Source organism: Mesoplodon bidens (assembly GCF_964165515.1).
Source record: "Mesoplodon bidens genome assembly, contig: HAP1_SCAFFOLD_557, whole genome shotgun sequence".
In the NCBI taxonomy this organism is placed as follows: domain Eukaryota; kingdom Metazoa; phylum Chordata; class Mammalia; order Artiodactyla; family Ziphiidae; genus Mesoplodon; species Mesoplodon bidens.
Genome location: NW_027671907.1, coordinates 145851 through 169629, shown reverse-complemented (window position 1 = coordinate 169629; position 23779 = coordinate 145851). Strand labels below are relative to the sequence as shown.

Genomic DNA, 23779 nt, shown 5'->3' with positions numbered 1-23779 from the left:
GACAAATACTTCTTCTCTGTTCATTTATCTTTCTTTCTCTAATTTCCTTTTTTCTTGGACTCTCTTCCATTAAAATGTCAGTGCCCTTCCACCACTGTGACTCACTGATGTTTTATCTTTCCCTTGTTCCTGGTCCCCAATCACCTGCTCCAACTTCCCCCATTTCTTCCTTTCAAAGCTCATTTTTCTCAATTTCAAGGCTGCTGACACATCAGCTTGTGAAACACTAGAGAGTTTATTTTCATACCATTCCCTTCAGAATATCACCAGAATAAACGTGTTTGTGGTACTTGAGACAAACACCCCAAAATACACGGACAGTTGCAATCAGTATTTGTCAGACCCTTCAGTATGTAAACAGAGGCTTCTCCAGTGAGGATAATTTGCATATGCAAAAGATTCACTCAGGGAGCTTTAATTAAGGTCCCTGACAACTTCTCCGATTGCATTTTGCACAACTGCCAAGAAACAGTGAACTGCAGTGCGGACTTCTTTACCCTGGTGGAAGAATATTGCTTATAGAATTCTGAATGATTCAATGATCACTAGTGAAACCTCAGCAGATGACACATAGATGATTCCACAACTGATGCACTTTGTCTCCTTAGGCAACCTTGAATTATCCTAAGTTTTAGGAAAGCAACATCTGTAACAGCGTGACTCTTCTTTGGAACTAAGCCGAGTATGAATTAATTTAATTTAGTTTAATTATATTAGGTATTTCCCAATGAAGAAACATTCCCAGGCACCGTAAGTAAACTTGCAATTTAGGATCTCCCATTGATACAGCCAATATTTTATGATCACTGTAAATGAGTATAACCTTTAAAAATCGTGAAACACTACATCATAACTTATATAATATTGTACATCAACTATACCGAAATTTCTTTTAAAAAAGACCTTCCATTGAACCACCTTTTCAAGGTGGTTGGCACATTGACATTTCCAAGGTTTGCACTGGTTCCTCTATTCCTGTGGAAAACAGCCATTTGCTCTGACTTCTGCACAATGGTTAATTAATAAAAAAAATTAATCTACACATCAAAAGACCTTAATGGATCCGCATCTCACACTGAAATATTCCCCCAGCTGAAGAGCTGACGACATATTGCTTACTCTTTCAGTCATCACTTGTTTCAAATGAGTAATTAAAGGAAAAGCAAAATTCTCAGGACCCACATATTCAATGGTATCTGTGTTTGTCTAATGTCCAGGATGTGTATTTCCTTGCATTTTAGGGGATAATATTTCCATGCCAAATATCAATATACTTCAGTGGTAATCATATCAATGTCTATAATTTCAATTTTCTCTCTGTGTTCCCCGTCTAGTTAACTCAAATATAGAACCCCATATTAAACATTCCGAAACAGTGTGTCCTCCAGCTGTATCAGTTGAAGAAGTTGTACTGAACTTTAAAATCTAATGACATACGATGCTTGTAAAGGGGAATTCTTAGCACCACTTTCACAGAGCACTCTTGGTACAGGAATCACGATGATTAGCAGTGCCTTTTGTTTTTCTTGTTTTAAGAGACTTCTCATTTGGGGCTCATGGTTACACCTCTAAATAGATTTCACGCTCCATGCTCAGAGAAAGAAAAGCACACACAGCTCTCCTAGTATCCAAATAATCATCTCTTCACTCATCATCACAAAAGTCCAATCTCTATCCCAGAACCTATTAAATTAACTACAAACTCTTTGCTGGACTCGAGTTCTCATCAAAAAAGCCTGTCTGTGAGGACACTGTACTCATTTAACCTCACTATTCTACAGGATGTTCCTACATTCCAGAATGTACCTGAAAGGGTTAAAAACAAGTCCTTTCCTGTGATCCTCTGAATTAATCATAATGACTGCTCTCGATGACAAAGAAGGTCCCTACATGAGGAGAGATCTGAGTGTAAGAACTACTGCTTGGTAAAAGCTCTGGCTTAGGGATATGCCATCACTTAGCCATAGGAAGTTCAACTTATTATAGTTCAAAAACAAGAAAGGGATTACTTGCAGAATCCAACTGAAGATGGTAACAATCCAAGAGGCAATTGATTCCAAGGGAGGCACTGACGCCAAAGCTGAGCAGGGCTCTAAGACAATAGCCAACATTGGAGGTCAGAAATCGGGTCATAGAGTAAGGGTATCAGGAGGGGGCCGCAGGCCATCAGCTCAGAGGACACCTGCTCCCCAGGAGTGACACACCCCCACTGGTCCTTAAAGACCTACCACAGCAATGGTGCCTGGCAGGAAATATTCACGAGAGATGAAAGCTTTTCCTTTTGAAGCTTTGATGGCTCTCCATAGCCTAGTACTACCCAGAATCAGCCTGTGCTGCTGGAAGGCATGCAGCTAACAAGTGAGAATGGCACTTTCATCCATTTGTTTCTCAATTCTAGAATGCTATCATTTTAAAAGAATATTCGAAAGAGATCTTACAGTGACCTCGGAGAAGGGGGACATACTGGGTGCAAGTATGTTGCTGTCACACACACTCACTTAGGGCTGACTCCACCTCTCCCAATATCACCTTCCCCACAACCATCACTATCAGTCAGTTCACCAGGAACCAATAAGCAACATCACCCAAAGCTAACAAAAATTTAATTTTAAGTTCGAAATGGTCTCAGAGGGTGTCAAAATTGTTAATGCCACAGGGCCTAAGCCAATGCTTCTCAAACTTTAATGTGCACACAAATCTCCTGAAGGATCTTGTTAAAACTCTAGAGTTCTGGGGTGTTAACTGAGTGCTTGCATTTGTAACAAGCACTCAGGTGATGTCAAAAGCTGCTGATCTATGGATCACACCGTTGAGTCCCTTGGTGACTCAGAACCCCCATAATTGTCCAATACTCTTGATGCTCCTTCAGATTAGAATTCAGCCTAGAATCAAATCAAATTCTCCAAACCAAGGGGTCTCAAACTGAACTCCATGGGTCTCCAGCTCTGGCACCAGACTGTCTAGGTTTTCATCTCAGCTCCTCTGCTTACTTCCTCCATTTCCTCATCTTATAGAATGAGGATAACATAGAACCTGTCTCATCAGGTCATTGCTGGAATTAATTGAGATGACTCAGGTAACATGCATCACATAGTTCTTAGCACGGTAATCAGACAACAAAGGTTAGTTGTCCTTAGAGGACCCCAAGAAGAACTTCCGGGCACTCTACGAAGCCTTCAAAGTTATTTCTAAAATATTCTATGTGCTGAAATTCATTTACCCGAGAGAGAGTCCATGTCCTTCATAGATTCTCAATGGGATTCACAACCCCAAAAAGTTTGAGAACTGAATTTTACAGCACATTAAAAGTACTATACACCATGCCCAAATGACATGCAGTGATGATTAAACGTATGAAAATCAATCATTGTAATACAGCAAATTAACAGAAGGAAAGGCGCCCCCCGCCCGCGCCCCTGCCCTGCAGCCCTGCCGGAGCCGGGGGGCTGCGGCGCCAACGGCGGGGCGCCCACGAGCCGCCCTGCCGCCAACGGCGCAGGCGGCCCTGGCCCGGCGCGAACGGCGCGGGGACGCGGGAGGCTCGCAGGCCCGAGCCCGCGTCGCCCCGGCCTCCCCGCCCCCGCGCCGTGCCGATGGCGTAGGTGCTGGCGCACCGGCCCCCATTACGCAATGCAGGTTACGCGGGCCGCGCCGCGGAGCTCCGCCGGCTGCCCCGCGCCGTCCGCCGCCCCGAAGGGCACCGGTCCTCACCTGAGACGCTAGGCCGCACGCCGCCCCCGCCGGCCGCCGGCCGCCGGCCGCCAGCCGCCGCCGCCCCCTCCTCTTCGGGCTGCCTGCGCGGCGCCGGGGCCCGCCCGCCGCTCCGCCGCGCTCACAGGCCCCGCTTGCCCGCGGGCACTGCCGGCAGCCGCCGCTGCCGCAGCCACCGCTTCGGCTCCTCGGTTGCGGGGGAGCAGAACAAACAGCAGCGGCGCCGCCGCCGCCGCCGCCGCCAGCGCACTGATGTCACCGCGCACGCTGCGCGCGCGGTCACTGGCTGTCGCCGCCCGGCGTGCGCGCTCGAGACCGTGCCCGGCGAGAGCGAGCTCAAGAGAGCTGGCGGCCGGGAGGGATAAAAAAAGAATGAATCATATAAACAAGGAAAACTGTGCCTAAGTGAAGGGAACTGAACAGAAAAGGCTAATGATGAAGTTGACATGGACAAACTTCTGACTGTATGGCCAAGAAATGAGCAGCATTGCAAGATACCTTCTACTTTAAGACTCACACAGAAGGCTGGCAATTTGAAAGCTTAGAGGCTAAGCATGGTGGAAAGTGTTCCTGATAAAATTTCGGTGATGAGCCACTAATGGTCCCAGGGATTCAAGCCCTTATGGAATCATCATGGCATCAAAATGAATGACAATGGGTCAAGTGAGGTTGCTCCAGCTGCTAAAAAATTCTCTTCAGCATTTACTGAACAGAAAAGGTTTCTTGCCTTGACAGATCTTCACTATAGTTGAAACCAGCCTATTTTGGTGGAGAATGCCTGATAGAATTTATTTCAGCAAAGACTTCATGTGGGAATAACCTGGTCTCATTGGTGTAAGTACAAGTCAGGACTGAAAGCTTACATCTCTTTTATTCCTTTCATCTTCAAGACAAATGGGCTGAAGAAGCAGTTTCTTGGAATCTAATACTTTTATAAGAAGAGCATCTGTATCTAGATTTATACTAGTATTGTCTGGTAGCCAGCTTTCAAAAATGATTGATTACCCTTCTGTAATCTACTCCCTTTGAGTGTGGTCTGGACCTAGTCACTTGTTGATAACAAAGAGATTATGGCAAACAAACAAAAAAAAGATTATGGCAAAAAAAAAAAAACCAGAAGGAAAGACAAAACCACGTGATTATATCAACTGATGTAGAAAAAACATTTGACAAAAGTTTAATACCCTTTCCTGATAAAAACACAGTGAACTATTAATAGAAGGAAAGTACTTCAACATAATAAAAGCCATATATGAAAAACCGACAGCTAACATCATACTCTGCAGTGAAAGACTTAAAGCTTTTCCTCTAAGACCAGGAAGACGGAAAAGATACCCACTCTCATCACTACTGTTCAACATAGTACTAAATGTCCTAGCCAGAGAAATCAGACACACAAAAAAATAAAATAAAAGGCATCCAAATTTGAAAGGAAGAAGTAAAATGATCTCTGTTTACAGATGACATATTAGACACAAAAATTCCTAAAGATTACACACACACACACACAAACCTGCTGAACCCAAGAAATAATTTTAGCAAAGTTGCAGAATACAAAATTAACAAACACAATGCAGTTGCATTTTTATACATTAACAATGATCAATCTGAAAGAGAATTAAGAAAATAATCTCATTTACAGCAGCATCAAGAAGGAGAAAATGCTTAGGAATAAACTTAGCCAAGAAGGTGAAAGACTTGTACATTGAAAACTACAAAACACTGCTTAAACATATCAAGGAAGACTGTATTTGTATATAAATGGAAAGACATCCCATGCTCAAGGATTGGAATATCGTTAAAATGGCCATGCTACCCAAAGAAATCTACAAATTGAATGCAATTCCTATCAAAATCCCAGTAGCAGAAAAATATCTTATGATTCTCATGGAGCCTCAAGTAGCCATAACAATCTTGTAAAAGAACAAAGTTAGAAGCCTCACACTTCCTGATTTCAAAACACAGTACAAAGCAACAGCAATCACAGTGGTATGGTACTTGTAGAAAAACATTTAGACCAATTTAACAGAGTAGAGAGCCTAGAAATTAACCCTTGCTTATATGGCCAAACGATTTTTGACAAAGGTGCCAAAAATACACAATGGGGAAAACACAATCTCTTAAACAAATGATATTGGAAAACTGGATATCTACTTGCAAAAGAATAAATTAAAGAACTAAGTACAGGGGTTCCCTGGTGGCGCAGTGGTTGAGAGTCCACCTGCCGATGCAGGGGACATGGGTTCGTTCCCCTGGTCCGGGACGATCCCACATGCCATGGAGCGGCTAGGCCCGTGAGCCATGGCCGCTGAGCCCGCACGTGCGGAGCCTGTGCTCCGCAACAGGACAGGCCACAACAACGAGAGGGCCGCGTACCACAAAAAAAAAAACAAAAAAAAGAAAGAAAGAATTACAGGACCAAAACTATAAAACTCCTAGAAGCAAGCATAGGGTAAAAATTTTAGGACATTACATTTGGCAATAATTTCTGGGATATGATACTAAAAGCACATACAACAATGCAAAAGTAGACAAATAGGACTACATCAAATTTTAAAACTTCCATGCAGGTAAGGAAACAATCAACAGAATGACAAGGCAACCCATTGGAATGGGAAAAATATTTGAAAATCTTATATCTAATAGGGGATTAATATCCAAAATATCTGAGGAACTTCCACAACTCAACAAAAAAAACCCACAAATAACTGATTTTTTAAGTGCAAAGAACTTGAATAGACAAGTCTCCAGTGAAGATATACAAATGGCCAACAAGCATATGAAAAGATGCTCAACATCACTAAACTTAAGAGAAATGCAAATCAAGGCCACAATGAGACATTATCTCACACCCATTGGGATGGCCACTGTCAAAAGAACAGAAATAACAAGTGTTGGAGAGGACATGGAGAGGTTAGAACCCTGTGCCCTCTTGCTGGGAATGAGAAATGGTGCAGCCACTATAGAAAATAGTACAGAAGTTCCTCAAAAAATTAAAAATAAAATGACCATATGATCCAGCAATCCCACTTCTGGGTTTATATGCAAAATAATTCAAAGCAGGATCTCAGAAATAAATCTGCACACTCCGCAACATTATTCACAATAGTCAGGAGGTGGAAGCAAACAAAATATTCCTTCACAGATGAATGGACATACAAACAATGAAATATTATACAGCCTTAAAAAAAAAAGAAGGGAATCCTGTCAAATGCTACAACATGGATGAATCTTGAGGACATGATGCTAAGCAAAATAAGCCAGTCACAAAAGGACAAATACTGTATGATTCCTCTCATATGAAGTATGTAAAGTACTCAAAATCATAGAAACAGAAAGTAGAAAAGTGGTTGCCAAGGAAGGGCTGGAAGAAGGAGGGTGGGGGAATTAGTGTTTAATGGGTATCGAGTTTCAGTTCTGCAAGATGAAAAAGTTCTAGAAGTCTGTGGCACCACAATGTGAATACACTTAAAACGCTAAACTGTACGCTTAAAATGACTTAGATGATAATCACTGTCATGTGTTTTTAGTACAACTTTTTAAATATATACTGACGTCTGAGTGCTAACCACAGAGAATATCATTTAATTTGTCTGGGATGCGGACTGGACACTGGGATTTATTTTATTTTTTTTAATTTCTTTTTGCGGTACGCGGGCCTCTCGCTGTTGTGGCCTCTCCCGTTGCGGAGCACAGGCTCCGGAGGCGCAGGCTCAGCGGCCATGGCTCTACGGGCCCAGGCGCTCCGCGGCTTGTGGGATCTTCCCGGACCGGGGCACGAACCCGTGTCCCCTGCATCAGCAGGCGGACTCTCAACCACTGTGCCACCAGGGAAGCCCGACACTGGGAGTTTTTAAAGGCCTCCTGTAATTCATCAGTGCCATACAGGACCATGGGCCTAGTGTCACATGTTATGATTTTTCCAAGAGAGGCTAAAATCAAGATTTTTATCTTTATTTGTAATGTTTATATAAACACTGCTGGTTTTTTCTTTAATGCTGGCAACTAATTTTTTAAATTCTGTGCAAACCAAACACACCACTCTTGCTGCCTCTTGGACTGCCAATCTCCAAGTTCCTTTCTAGTTTAAAATGTCTGTGGATCAAAATTAAGTTTCCTGTGTCTCAGTAGGTGGCCTCCTTACCAGGGGACTCTCCTCTGGCTTTTGAATCTTCCTATGTGAAGTACTCATCAATAAAATGGGTCACTATGCACAATGGGGTGTCCCAAGAAGTGTATCATGTATCATGGTTACAAGTCCTTGGCATGTGTGGGTTATCGTTTTGGTCAGTAAAGTCGATTGGAGGTTTCTGAACAACAATTTCAGGCAGAGAAACCTGGTTCTTTTGAGGGGGGGGGGGATGTTTGTTTATTTGATTTCCAGTTTGAGAGAACCCTGTAGTTTAAGCTGAATAGTACATGGATTCCTAAATACATTTACCATACAAAAGTTGAATTGCTTTGATGTAAGTAGGACTGGAGAAGTGGGAAGTGAATGACTGTAATTCATCTCCTGCCTTATCAACAGGCTTTTCTGTCCTGAGCAAACTCGGCTCCACAGAGCCTCCATCCAGGTTCAAAGGGAAAGGTTCAAGGGCTGGAGGAGGGAAAGCAGTGAGCTGAACATCTTCATTCCCTGCTCCTGAGTAACCACTGCTCCTACCCACTGTACTGAGCTTCTACTTAAGCTTTTGTTAGAAAAGGGGTTCAAGTGCTTTAAAGAAAGAAGTTAAAAAAACCCTGACCTAGATGAGGGTATCTAGAATACTCATTAATTTTTCAGATAACACTAATAGAAAAGTAACTGCACAAATAGAAAATACAAGCACCAATGAACAGTGAATACATGGATGGAAAAGAAAGTGGAATTCTGAGGCTATCCAGCAAACCAAATCATACGTTATTGTTTATAACATAACTTCAACCTAGAGAAAGCCTAAGTAAAAGCATAGGGATGTAAGGTCCCTTGCAGCCTGCCCACTCACCTTCCGCGTGGAGCAACACTCCAGGCTAGATTTTAGTGTCTGTGAGAGTGAAAAGCATGCTTAGCAGTGAGGTTAAGTAAAGGTCTATAACATGAATCTTGAGGAAAGAGTAAAATAACCAAGATTATTCTTTCAAGATAAAAACACTATAAAGGATTGAATCTAAAAAGACAAAGGCTGCAGAAGCAGCCAAAGAAAAAAATGGGTAAATTGGACTATATCAAAATTTAAAACTTTTATGCATCCAACTTTTGTACTGTCAACAAAGTGAAAAGGCAGCTCTTGGAATGAAACAAAATATGTGCAAATTATATGTCTGACAAAGGGTTAATATCAAGAATACAAACAGAACTCCTACAACTCAACAACAAAACAAACAAACAACTCAATTTAAAAATGGGCAAAGGACTTGAATAGGAATTTCTTCAAAGAAAATATACAAATATCTAATAAGCGCATGAAGAGATGGCTTTACATCTCTAATATTAGGGAAATACAAATCAAAACCACAGTGAGACACCACTTCCCATTCGTCAGAATGGTTATTATCAAAAAAACAGAAAATAACTATTGGTGAAGATGCGGAGAAATCGGAACTCTTGTGCGCTGCTGGTGGGAATATAAAACAGTGCAACACTGTGGAAAGTAGTATGGCAGTTCCTCAAAAAATTAAAAATAGGATTACTATCTGACCCAACAATTCCACTTTTGGATATATACCCAAAAGAATTGAAAGCAAGGATGTGAAAAGATATTTGCCCACCCACATTCATAGCAGTAGTATTCACAATAGCCAAACGGAGGAAACAACCCAATTGTGCATCAACGCATGCATGGATAAAGAAAATGTGGTATACACCTAGAGTGAAATATTATGCAACCTTAAAAAGGAAAGAAATTCTGACACATGCTACAACATGGATGAACCTTGAAGATAGTATGTGAAGTGAAATAAGCCAGTCACAAAAGGACAAATACTGTATATTACCTCACCTATATACGATACCTAGAATAGTCAAATTCATAGAGACAGAAAGTAGAATGATAGTTGCCAGGGGCTGGGGGAAGGGAGGAAAGAGGAGTTATTGTTTAATGAGTACCGGGTTCCCATCTTACGAGATGAAAAAAGTCCTCGAAGTGGATAGTAGCGATGGTTGCACAACAGTGTGAATGCCACTGAAGTGTATACCTTTTTATAAAATGGTTAAAATGGTAAATTACATGTTATGTATATTTTACCACAATGTTTTCAAACATTTTTTAAAAACAAAGACTATAAAATCATGAAAGCACGTTAGCCCACAGGCCAAGTGAGTTTCATGAGATGCCAGCCATACGGACTTAACGTATTTCTTCTTTACAATATCATCCCACTTCATTTGATAGACATGAGAACCTGTGATCCACCAGGGTGAACTCTGAGTGCACCTGCAATGGCAGGACTGGTCATAGGGACTGTGACTTAGGAAGGAAATCAATGGAAACATTAAAGAAAGCTTAGAAGGGCTGGTTGAACACAATGAGGTGAGCAGGAATACTGAAAACATTTCAGCCCAAAGGGATTTTAGTGAACCTGATGATTCTCGAACATTACTGGCAAGGCTACTTATAACAGACATCAAACTACTTATTATAACAGGGGAGATAAAAGTCAACTGGTACAGTTTGTGAGAATGAAGTCTTTAGACTACTAACAGGACAAAAGTGTAGACAGTAGGGATTGTTTATCAGACACTAAATGTAATACAGAGAGAAACTAAAGGATCTCATTCCAAAAACACATAAAATTGCCTCATGGATGCTGAAACAATCTTGCGGTTGGAGACAGCAATGATTTCACACATTTTACAATATTAGAAGGTCTGGCCCCCCTTCCTCTGGAAAAGTGAAGATGCTGATTTTTTTTTCATCCTCTCTGCTTCAGATGGATCTGAGAAACTCGGACATGTTTGGCATGACGTGTACCACCATTAAATATGCTTAAAGGAGTTAAAATATCAATGGATAATGAATAACGTAAAATTAACCATGAATAAAAAACAGACCAAATTTGATACTTCCACGAATTGAGAACTAAGAGCAAATTCACAGCAAGTAAGAGAAAACTCCAACAAAGGAACCTGGAAAAAGTTCCAAAAGATTTAGTTATAACGTAAAAAAGAATTTTCAAGAAAACGTGTCAATTAAGCTTTTGGCAAGATTTAAGAGCAGAGGCAAAGCTCTCAAGTGCTAGAGGATCCAAGCCCCTGCTGTGCCTGAGGTAGGCAGTGAAGGAAGAAGATAAAGACATGATGCTTTGTGGGAGGTAAGAACAGCAGGAAGATACACAAAGAGCTGCCAATGAGTTCCATCAGCAAGTGGCCCCCCAGCCCACTGGCAGCACAATGGGAACCAGACACCTGCGCGCAATGCCTGAAGCACACACCAGAAGGATGCTCTGCGTCCAGAGGCATGCCAAGCTTCAGCGGCAAAGACCTCTCCGGGTGGAAAAAATGTAATTGACCTATGTGCTTTTCTTCTTTTTATTCCTCTTTTTATTGATGTCAGGTCACTGAATATTCATATCATAAAAGCTATGTTCCATTTCATAGAGATAGCCATTTCAGGGTTTGGGATTTAGACAAATGATCTACTTCACAACAACCATCCATAAGACCCACATCACTTTACTTCTCAGTATTCAACCTCCCTAAATCCTCCTAGGTGGCTACATTTTACCCAAAAGACATCTCTCCATTCACAGGAGCAGGGCTTCATGGGGGAGCAACTGCTCACACTTTCTGTGACTCGCCAACCACGTTTCTTGTGAGTAAAGGTCACCACGGCTTAATAACACTTTCTGTGTAGAATACGGAGAGGAATACAATTGCATTTTATAATCAGATCTACGTTTGTCCTTGTGACATAGCAACAGAGGAGAATAAAACATTCACTGACTGTCAAGCCTCGAAAGATGACTTTAAATCACCCAGCTTTATGTTTCAGTGGCCTTTTTTATTGAAACATAATCAACTCATATTTGATGAAACAGACACAAGACTATGGGAAGAACAACGATTCCAAATGTGGAGAAGGTCTGGACTTCTTACTGTTTGTTATTTCAGTAATTTAAGCGTTTTGAGATTCAGGTCTATGAAACTCCTTTCTAACCCAAGTCAAGGACTTGGTCTCTCTCCAAAGTTTTTTAAAGAAAACACAGATTGAAAGTCAATGCACATCAGTCATGTGGGGGAAAGGCGGCTTTTGTACTGAGGTACGGATCTGAATCTCAGCCTTATCACTTATTAGTTACATGACCTGACATTAGTGTCGTTACCTCTCTGAGCCTCAATTTTCTGTCTGTAACATGGTGCTGATAATGCTTACTTCTGCTGCTTGCTGAGGATATTAAATGGGGTAATGAATCAACATTACCTGGCACAGAGCCAGGGACATGGTCAATGTTTTAAAAATTGAAGGTAAAAAGAGGTTAGGAAATTTCGGGCTTCTATATGTTCTGAGGAGAAGGAAGAAGGTGGGGAGAGAAGGAAAGAAAAGAAGGAGTATCACAGCACAATGCACTGATACCCTTAAGATACGTCACTATCCTAACATCCTTTCTAACAGAAACACAGAATAGAATCAAAGACCCATCTTATGCAGCCAACTCATAAAGCAGGTATAGGACTCCCACCATAACATCAGGAGTCCAACGGGTTCCACTGTAATTAACTTGGATTTGTACTCAGACCATTCAGATGTGAGGATAAAATCATTTCTTAAATAAACTAAAGGGAACTTAAAGCTATCCCTCTACCCCCAGTCTCTACTGCAAGGGCTAAAGAATTTCCATATTCGTCTCCCTTTCCCACTCACTTCAGACATGCCATGTCCCACCAAGATGCAGTTATCCTACTTCCCTCTCTTCCATTCCTGTATTGGTTCAGTCTTTTGGACCATTTCTAACCGATTTTCTTCATATCTCATCACAGAATGATAACTTTAGGCAAGGCTTGAAGAGTAAACTGCAGCCAGCTAGCAAATTCAAAACAAGCCCAAGGTCAGCAGCACACCAGTGAGACCAGGGTTCATTACTTAAACGTTAGAATCATTTCACATGAAAATGAAAAGGGGGGTTAATCAGTTAATGAATCTGGCACGGCAGCATCCAGAGCGGCAGGGGAGGACAAAACACTGAATGAGTTCAGAAACCAAGGAGACATTATAAACAAAGAGGGCCATTGCCTACATGTCCCTGCTTCTCTCCTTAAGATCTGAATGTCCTTTGAATCCTAACGTTTAAGAGTGCAACCCTTTCCAGCTCTGGGAGGCTTGAATGCCTCTAGTGAAATGCCAGCGTTAATGAAAGTCTAATACCTTTCCACCTGCAGCACCTGTGCAGACCAATTGTACCAGGCTTCAGACAAGCTGAAAAGCCTCCGTGTACTGTAGATGGAACAGCTGGTAGAGTCAGTGTTCATTTGCTGAGTGGTTCCTGTAGTCCCAGCTTGAGCTGGATAGGAAACTCCACAAAGGTAGCTAACTCGGAGCTTCCACGCAAGAAACATCTGTCAACTCAACAACTTTGTGTGAGACGCCTGCCTTCTCGGCTGTGGCGAGTGACGACAAAGACTGCCACCAGATAGACTGACAGTGGTAGTCAACACGTCCTTTCTGAAGTGACACAGCAAGACTCCATCGCCACTAGCTCCAGTTGTTAAACAACATCTGGCACAGAACCAGGGTCATTTACCCAACCCCCTCCTTGGAATAAAATGAACACTTGGTTATTCACAATGCATTTGGTCCCCTTCCATTGAGAGGTATTTTAGCTACCTATTTGTTCTATCTATTGAGTTTATTCTGCATCATTGTATCTACTCTACAAAGCCTGTAAGCATTATTATCAAAAAGAAAGATGAAAAACACCTTTTCAGGAACAGAGCGGTAGAAACCTTCAAACCACCCAACTAACTTCAAAGCATTATCTAACTCCCAGAATTACCCCAGTGGGTACAAGCACATACTATGGAGAGAGTGTATTTTTCAATAAAATATTCCCTTTGTGGGCTGAAACATGCCCTATCTTCTTATGAAATTATTAGTTCGCTATTAAAATTCTTCAATTGAACTATTTCTTGAGATCTGTTCCTTTGCTGACTCATACCCACTCTCACTGATCCTAATCCCACCCTGTACCAGAGATTCTCAGTAAAAGGAAACGAGAAGATTGTACATACACAAAGCCTACGTTCACACCTTCTCTCCAAAACTAACACACCAATAAAGCCAATAAACCAGTTGAAAATCAACAAAGAGAAAAAGAGATCCTTCCATGCTCCATGCCCACCTGATCTCACATTGTCCTACTTCTACTCTCAGCTTTGTCTTCCATTTCTAGATCTTTTCCTACCTTTTGGGAAAATCTGAACTTATCTTCTGAGTGAGAAAACTAAATGCCTTTAGTGAATACTCACCCCTACATCTTCCTTCACTACACAAACTTCATCATGCATTTTCAAGGCAAGCACCTTATCTGAGCTCCCCCTGACTCTCCACAATGAGGGAAGGGGACTGTCCAAAATTTCCCATCAGAATGAAGTTGGATGCAAACAAAGAGCCATCCGAACTTTAAGGCTAGAATAGGTTGTTCTGAATTTCACTCTTTGAGGAAAAGCATTTCTTTAAATGATGGTCCTTTAAAATGTTTATCTATTGCCAATGTGCTTCAGCATCACTTTAGGGAAAATCAAATGACACTCTGTTTCCTATAGACACTTTACAGTCTACAAGCTGAGTTGATTAACGCTTGATATTCAGTACAACATGGTGGCCCAAAAGCTAATAAGAAACTTATTATGAATGACTTCACAGCCTAAGACAGTAGCCTACAATTCCTTCCCATTACTGGTTCGGTCCTCCAAGTCTAAAGAGTATTCCTGCACATAACTTTACACTTTGATTTTTTATCATTACCAAGCCATCAGACATGGATTAGGAGCAAAGTCAAAGTGATAGGAAGTTATATCCCAATATTATTTTTGAGCAACTAACAGTTCTCACTTGAATGAAATGAATTTTATTTTACACCAAACTCAATGATATAGCTGTCGTCTGGAACTTCAGTGCTATACTCTACTTACTGGAAGTTTAGCTCATTGGATTCCTGGATTTCAGCACAGAAACCCTGAGTTCCACTCTTCAGGCCTGCCATTGAGTTACTACTATGTAATCATGCCTAAGTCATTTTTTGATTTGTTTGCTTTTTCTCCATTGGTAAAATGGCAATAATCCAAATTCTCCAAGCCAGGGACCTCATGTTAGGATTTATTTTTAAGCTATGTTTCTAGAAGCCCTAAAATTCTGCATAGTTGTTTCAGGTGTTACATACAAATAATTTAGTCCAAATTTTTTATTTTTAATGTATATTTTAACACTGTGGGAATATTCTAGGAGTCACTGACTCACAAGTGATATATATTAGGTTTTAACACATTTTGGTGAACCCCCTTGCAAGGCATGTCTGGTTAACTCATTCTTGTCTGCAAATCTCAGTGTAAGACTCCTACCAAATTTGTGTATATAAATGACCTTACTTTAAATATGTTATTTATTAGTAAGTGTGTAGATTGACCCTGGTCATTTTTTTAAAACAGCAGTACCTGGTTTGCTCTCATTTCTAAAGATGTGTAATCAAGTCCTCATGTCTGTGAAAGCCTTTGTCAAAGCCTACATGCTAAACCAGTCCATATTGGGCATGTGCAGTACCTAGTCTTATCATGCAACCTTTGGGCAATGAGGCAAGATGGTGCTAGTGGTATAGTGAGAAACTGCTAGAGCCAGGTTACAAGGGCTGCTTGATTAATGGCAGATTTTGCAATCATGTTGGGGAATCATGCTGGATTTTCAGGGTGACAAACAGTTTTCAGGATCATAAAGGGTTAGATGAGACACCATTCTGGGTTTCATGCAACTGGATAGGACCTCAGAGAATGGAAAATCCATGTTCCTTGAACATCGCACAGACTGGCCTATTGGTACAATTGGCTAAGTACATATCATTTAAGTTTATCACGGTAAACTGTCCCTTCTCTAAGATTTATATAATAAGAGAATTCCGTTTTCCCATATCAGTAACCCACTTCTACAATAACATGCCCCTCCAATTTCTATACCATGTAAAATTCAGACTCATCTGCCTGGAACCCAGTCTTATCACATAATAGTCAATTACTCAAGAACTGATTTCTAACAGATAATGTTTTAATATTACTTAGTTATAAATCTTTTAGTACGTATTAGAAGTTTTGTGTGCTTCTTCCCTGACTTTGATGCTTATGATAAGAAATACAAGGGCTTCCCTGGTGGCGCAGTGGTTGAGAGTCCGCCTGCCGATGCAGGGGATGCGCGTTTGTGCCCCGGTCCGGGAAGATCCCACATGCCGCAGAGCGGCTAGGCCCGTGAGCCATGGCCGCTGAGCCTGCGCGTCCGGAGCCTGTGCTCCGCAAAGGGAGAGGCCACAGCAGTGAGAGGCCCGCGTACCGCAAAATATAAAAATTAAAAAAAAAAGTACAAGCAGTAGTTAGGCATTGTTGGTGATGCAATTTTGAAATGGGATTTCTTACTATACCTCCCATGGGTTTCTGGGTAAATAATAACTGCAGAGTGTCCTGAGAGCACACAGCAGTCCATTACCATTTTCAGCTACCTGCCTGTCAAATCAGTATTTTCATAATATAGTTTATACTTTGGAGTTCTAGAGAAAATTATATTTGTAAAAGGAATCAATCACTGGGGGGGAAAAAGTTTGAAAGCTGCTATTTTGACGATACAACCGCTGGCATCATTTGTAAATCAACCTGATAGATAAAACCAAAACATCCAATGTGTATTCCATGCTGTATTTTGTCCGAGTTATGAGTAGGCATACCCACTGAGAGGGAGACTGCTTACTTCAGCCCAACTCAAAACACAGATGGAACAGCTCTCCAAAATCAATTATGCAGTCAATGCATGAAAATAGAAAAAGTAAGTTTTGTGGGGAGACAGAAAATTTGGGTTTCATCTGAATCAGAAGGAATACACAGAGGTCTCATGATGATACTATCATGTCACTGATATTTATTATAAATATTGGATGCCTCTGGCCTGGCTGTATATTTATGATAAGGAATTAAAGCAGTTGTTAAATGCCGAGCTGTGATTACACATGGGCTCTGGTCAGATTCAATCTGTTCTTTCCTTTTCTTTTCTTTTTTAACATCTTTATGGGGTTATACTTGCTTTAAAATGGTGTGTTAGTTCATGCTTTATTAAAAAGTGAATCAGCTATATATATCATATATATATATATACATATATCACCATATCCCCTCCCTCTTGCGCCTCCCTCCCACCCTCCCTATCCCACCCCTCTAGGTGGTCACAAAGCACCGAGCTGATCTCCCTGTGCTATGCGGCTGCTTCCCACTAGCTATCCATTTCACATTTGGTAGTGTATATATACATGCCACTCTCTCACTTCATCCCAGCTTACCCTTCCCCCTCCCCGTGTCCTCAAGTCCATTCTCTACATCTGTGTCTTTATTCCTATCCTGCCCCTAGGTTCTTCAGAACCTTTTTTTTTTTTTTAGATACCATATATACGTGTTAGCATAGGGTATTTATTTTTCTCTTTCTGACTTACTTCACTCTGTATAGCAGTCTCTAGCTCCATTCACCTCACTACAAATAACTCAATTTTGTTCCTTTTTATGGCTGAGTAATGTTCCATTGTATATATGTGCCACATTTCTTTATCCACTCATCTATCGATGGACACATAGGTTGCTTCCATACCCTGGCTGTTGTAAATAGAGCTGCAATGAACATTGTGGCACATGACTCTTTTTGAATTATGGTTTTCTCAGGGTATATGCCCAGTAGTGGGATTGCTGAGTTGTATGGTAGCTCTATTTTTACTTTTTTAAGGAACCTCCATACTGACCTCCATAGTGGCTGTATCAAGTTACATTCCCAACAACAGTGCAAGAGGCTTCCCTTTTCTCCACAGCCTCTGCAGCATTTACGGTTTGTAGATTTTTTGATGATGGCCATTCTGACTGGTGTGAGGTGATACCTCATTGTAGCTTTGATTTGCATTTCTCTAATGATTAGTGATGTTGCGCATTCTTTCATCTGTTTGTTGGCAATCTCTGTATCTTCTTTGGAGAAATGTCTATTTAGGCCTTCTGCCCATTTTTGGATTGGGTTCTTTGTTTTTTTGATATTGAGTTGCAGGAGATGTTTGTGAATTTTGGAGATTGAGCCTTTGTCAGTTGCTTCGTTTGCAAATATTTTCTCCCATTCTGAGGGTGGTCTTTTCATCTTGTTTAGGTTTTCTTTTGATGTGCAAAAGCTTTTACGTTTCATTAGGTCCCATTTGTTTATTTTTATTTCCATTTCTCTAGGACGTGGGTCAAAAAGGATCTTGCTGTGATTTATGTCATAGACTGTTCTGCCTATGTTTTCCTTGAAGAGTTTTATAGTGTCTGGCTGTATATTTAGGTCATTAATCCATTTTGACTTTCTTTTTCGTATGGTGTTAGGGAGTGTTCTAATTTCATTCTTTAACATGTAGCTGTCCAGTTTCTCAGCACCACTTATAGAAGAGGCTCTCTTTTTTCCATTGTGTATTCTTGCCTCCTTTATCAAAAATAAGGTGACCATATGTGCGTGGCTTTATCTCCGGGCTTTCTGTCCTGTTCCACTGATCTGTATTTCTGTTTTTGTGCCAGTACCATACTGTCTTGATTACTGTAGCTTTGTAGTATAGTATGAAGTCTGGGAGCCTGATTCCTCCAGCTCGTTTTTCTTTCTCAACATTGCTTTGGCTATTCAGGGTCTTTTGTGTTTCCGTACAAATTGTGAAAATTTTTGTTCTACTTCTGTGAAAAATGCCATTGCTAGTTTGATGGGAATTGCACTGAATCTGTAGATTGCTTTGGGTCGTAGAGTCATTTTCACAATGTTGATTCTTCCAATCCAAGAACATGGTATTCCTCTCCATCTATTTGAATCATCTTTCATTTCTTTCATCAGTGTCTTACACTTTTCTGCATACAGGTCTTTTGTCTCCTTAGGTAGGTTTATTCCTAGGTATTTTATTCTTTTTGTTGCCATGGTAAATGGGAGTGTTTCCTTCATTTCTCTTTCAGATTTTTCATCATTAGTGTACAGGAATGCAAGAGGTTTCTGCGCATTTTGTATCCTGCTACTTTACCAAATTCATTGATTAGCTCTGGTAGTTTTCTGGTAGCATCTTTAGGATTCTCTATGTAAAGTATCATGCCATCTGCAAACAGTGACAGCTTTACTTCTTCTTTTCCAATTTGGATTCCTTTTATTTCTTTTTCTCCTCTGATTGCTGCGGCTAAAACTTCCAAAACTATGTTGAATAATAGTGGTGAGAGTGGACAACCTTGTCTTGTTCCTGATCTTAGAGGAAAGGGTTTCAGTTTCTCACCATTGAGAACGATGTTAGCTATGGGTTTGTCATACATGGCCTTTATTATATTGAGGTAAGTTCCCTCTATGCCTAGTTTCTGGATGCTTTTTATCACAAATGGGTGTTGAATTTTGTCAAAAGCTTTTTCTGCATCTATTGAGATGATCATATTGTTTTACTCCTTCAATTTGTTAATATGGTTTATCGCATTGATTGATTTGCATATATTCAAGAATCCTTGCATCCTGGGATAAACCCCACTTGATCGTGGTGTATGATCCTTTTAATGTGCTGCTGGATTCTGTTTGCTAGTATTTTGTTGAGGATTTTTTCATCTCTGTTCATCAATGATATTGGCCTGTAGTTTTCTATCAATGTGACATATTTGTCTGGCTTTGGTATCAGGGTGATGGTGGCCTTGTAGAATGAGTTTGGGAGTGTTGCTCCTTCTGCTACATTTTGGAAGAGTTTGAGAAGGAGACGTGTTAGCTCTTCTCTAAATGTTTGATAGAAGTTGCCTGTGAAGCCATCTGGTCCTGGGCTTTTGTTTCTTGGAAGCTTTTTAATCACAGTCTCAATTTCAGCACTTGTGATTGGTCTGTTTATATTTTCTATTCCTTCCTGGTTCGGTCTCGGAAGGTTATGCTTTTCTAATAATTTGTCCATTTCTTCCAGGTTGTCCATTTTATTGGCATAGAGTTGCTTGTAGTCATCTCTCATGATCCTTTGTATTTCTGCAGTGTCAGTTGTTACTTCTCCTCCTTCATTTCTAACTGTTGATTTGCATCTTCTCCCTTTTTTTCCTGATGAGTCTGACTAATGGTTTATCAATTTGGCTTCTCTTCTCAAAGAACCAGCTTTTAGTTTTATTGATCTTTGCTACTGTTTCCTTCATTTCTTTTTTGTTTATTTCTGATGTGATCTTAATGATTTCTTTCCTTTTGCTAACTTTGGGTCTTTTTTGTTTTTCTTTCTCTAATTGCTTTAGGTGTAAGGTTAGGTTGTTTATTTGAGATTTTTCCTGTTTCTTGAGGTAGGATTGTATTGCTATAAACTTCCCTCTTAGAACTGCAGTTGCTGCATCCCATAGGTTTTGGGTCATCATGTTTTCATTTCACATAACTGATGTGTCTTAGATGCTTAACATGAAAACAAATATTCTCAAATCAGCAGTGTCCTTTGGCTTTTTGTATCACTTCTATGTTATATCATTATTTAAACAATACTGTAGCCAATTAATGTGCATAGGGGAAAATGAAGCGACCATGAAGAAAGCTTAAGTTTTTCTATTATTTAATATCTTTTCATAGAAGGCAACTTGACAACTGTTTTCTCTCAAGAAAATGACTTCCTATGGGTTCTCCCAGAATCAAACCCAGTCATAAACATTCCAGTTCAAATAGTTAATATGAGAAATGGAAGAAACGCCAATAGGAAAGTGAGATAGGGAAGAGAAGGCAAGCATTAAATACTGTGTTATAGCCAGGTAATAGTGTGGAAAAGTGGAGGTAATCCACAGAGAGACTCTGGGAAACACAAGCTTCCAACTTGAAGGGCCAGGGAGCTGGGGCATTTAGATACCCACTCCCATCAGTCCTTGGTTGAGGACTGCTGCTGGGAAGCTATTAATTCCCCTCACTTCCTTCCTGCCATCTACACAGGCAGAGCAGACTTCAACAGCTTCAGAAGTTCCTGGGCTGGAAAGTGCCCAATAATGGCAATTGAAAGTTTGCCACATGCACAAAATGGTAGGGTCTAAGAAATACAGGAGGGACATTGAACAAATTGCCAATAGCAGGCAACTGGCAAATGCAAATTCAGAGGGCTTCACAAGTCATCTTAGCAATTAGAATAGATAATAAGAAACCTCTCTCAACAAGAGCCTGAGATGCACTATTCTTATCATTTGAATAATGAGTGCTGGTTTCCATTTATTAAACAGTTCTTATGTGCCAGGTACTGTACCAATGGCCCAACGTCCATGATCTCATTTAATGCCCACAACAATCTTATTAGTACATCACCAGTTTATAGAGGAGGAAGCTGGACTCAGAGGCATTAAGTAATTTACTGAAGTAACAGACACCAGCCCAGGTCTCTCAGTTGCCAAAATATTTTCTCTTTCTGCCTCCCACTGTTTTCAGTGTCCCTAGATGGACAGATATATTTTCTTTAGCTTGAGTATGTCATTAGCTCTGGAAATTCTATCTAAAAAACGCCACAGTCCGCCCCTTTCAGAGAAAGACCTGTGTCTTCATATCTTGGAAATTCCAGCCTGTGTACCAAACATGGAGAGACTTCCCACCTGGTGCCCCTGCCATCTCTGCCGCGTGGACTTTTACGAGAGGCTCTCATTTGGTGCTCTGCACCTGCCCCATGGTGGGTAGCACTTTCAAAGAGCTGCAGGCTCCAGGAATCACAAAACCATCTCTGCTTCTATGTCCTTTCCCACCTGATTTCCATTTGCTCTGCCTGGTCATGATGGGAAGTTTCTTTTTTTGTAGCATCATTCCAGTCTGACTTTTCTTTCACCTCTTCACATCCCACATTCCATCAAGTGGCAATTTTATTCTACGATCACCAGTTAGAACTTTAAAATAGATTTTCAAAGAATATCTGACTGTTAGAGCTTCAAATAGCTCAAATATAACCATTTTCTTCAATAAACCTAAATTCTAATCTCTTTTAAATAGTATTTTGAGCAAAATAATAATTCATACTCACTTGTATTAGTCCCTTTTCACTCCTGCGTCTCCAAGTCATTCTTAAAACCTTCAAACTTTAAGTCCTCTAACGCTATCACAGCACACTTTTAATTACTGGCATCAAAAGAAAGGGACTATCATAGGGGGAAAGCCTTCTATGTTATTTTACCAGCTTAGTTTCTACACCAAAGCTTTCAAGTAATCAACAGAAAGAAGAAATGCGAATCCAAATAAGCCGCAAACTAGGAAGACAGTCCAAGAATGAACAATGAAGGTCAAATCCAAGTACAACAAACCCCATGGAGAATACTGATGTTTTGCTGCAGTGACATTTCATGGTTAATTGGTGGTTTGTTAAAGATGACATTTCCAGGATCAAAAAGAATAATGATAAAACACACTCAGAAATGGAAAGCAAGGGCTCTATATAAACAGTAGCTGTTTGGAAATTATAAATGGTACTAAATGACTAATGAGGAAGATAGACAGCTTACCAATTCTCAGGGAATTTTGTAACTTTCAAACCACAGACTGTTGTGGGCAGGATTTGATCAAAGGTCTCTAGAGTACACTGTCATCCTCATGAGGCTGGGGTCAGGAAGAGGAGAAGGTAAAGAGGACCAGGAGCTATAAGGCTGTGACTTGGAAAGGCCTTTTGCGGTCATCTACTTCCAGCATCCTGCCCCAGAATTCCTCAAATTCCATGTTTTCCCATGAGCTGTTATTTCCATCCAGGTGTTACATGTACCAGACCCCTTTTCTACAGCAATGGCCCTTTCAGGTCTTGAGGGAATTTAAAATAATACAAAGAAAAATCTGCCTTGAAGAATCTTAGGAGATTTCACTGGTTTCACATTGCTCTTAATGGAACGAAGGCATGGCATCATCTGCCTAGACTCATATAAAAAAGGGGGAGAAAACCAAAAAACATTCATTGCCCCACTGAATCTGGTGCCCTACATAGTCCCATGTGTGACACTGGTCCCACACAGAAAAATTTGAGCTTACTGTCCACGCTCATGCTCAGTTAAACCCACCCTATACACAGTCACCTAAGTGACTTTTCTAGGACACAGTCTGATGGAGTCACTCCTCTGCCTTCACCTTCAGTGAATCCCCATTGCTTACAGAACAAAGTCTAAATGACAGAGCCATGGCTCTCTTTCCAGCCATATCTCCTATCAACCCCCTTTCTCAGAGTTCATGCCCCAGCCATGCTGAAGAACATACAATATTCTCTTTATCTTATGGATTCTGTACAGAGTGGTCCCTCTGCCTGAAACTTTCTTTCTTCCTTCCATCTTTGCCTGGGAAGGTCCTGGAAAATTGCTACTCACCCTGCTGATCTCCACTATCACTTCGTTCAAGAAGTCCCTCTGGGTCTCCCATTCCCTACCTCCACCACTGGACTTAGTTAAATTTACCCTCCTGTTTACACCCACAAACACCTACTTCCTCTATCAAATGACTTATTTCCGATGTTGTAATTACCTATTTCTTTACCAGTCTCTCTGACTGAACTATACACTCCTTAAAGACTGAGAAGTTGTTTTCTTCACTATCGTATCACAAAACCTAACAGACTAACTGACACATGATAGTAACTCAGTAAATACGTGTTGGATGAATGAATGAATGAATGAATGAATGAACGAATGAACAACACACTGACCAGCTGTACGAGCTCAATCTCTAGTCCATCCCTCCGTCTCTTACCTGCAACCTAAAACAATCCCAGTACTTCTGGTTGTCTTCCTTGGTCCTGGAGCATTTGTGAAATTGCAACATCATTCCCATCCCAGACAACTCCACTTCCAATAATTTGTTCTCCTTGTCTATAGTAACACCAGTTACCTAAATTTGGCCCATCTACTCCAACCACATCCTAAATCCTCTGAGCCAAGTGCAGCAGC

General features: G+C 40.8%; 1 protein-coding gene across 20 annotated transcripts in view; it reads right to left on the bottom strand.

Moving 5' to 3' along the window:
- LOC308610856 (zinc finger protein 112-like) overlaps positions 1 to 23779 on the bottom strand; it is a 101259-nt gene that overhangs the window by 59588 nt on the left and 17892 nt on the right. The gene's annotated exons all lie outside the window — the stretch shown is intronic.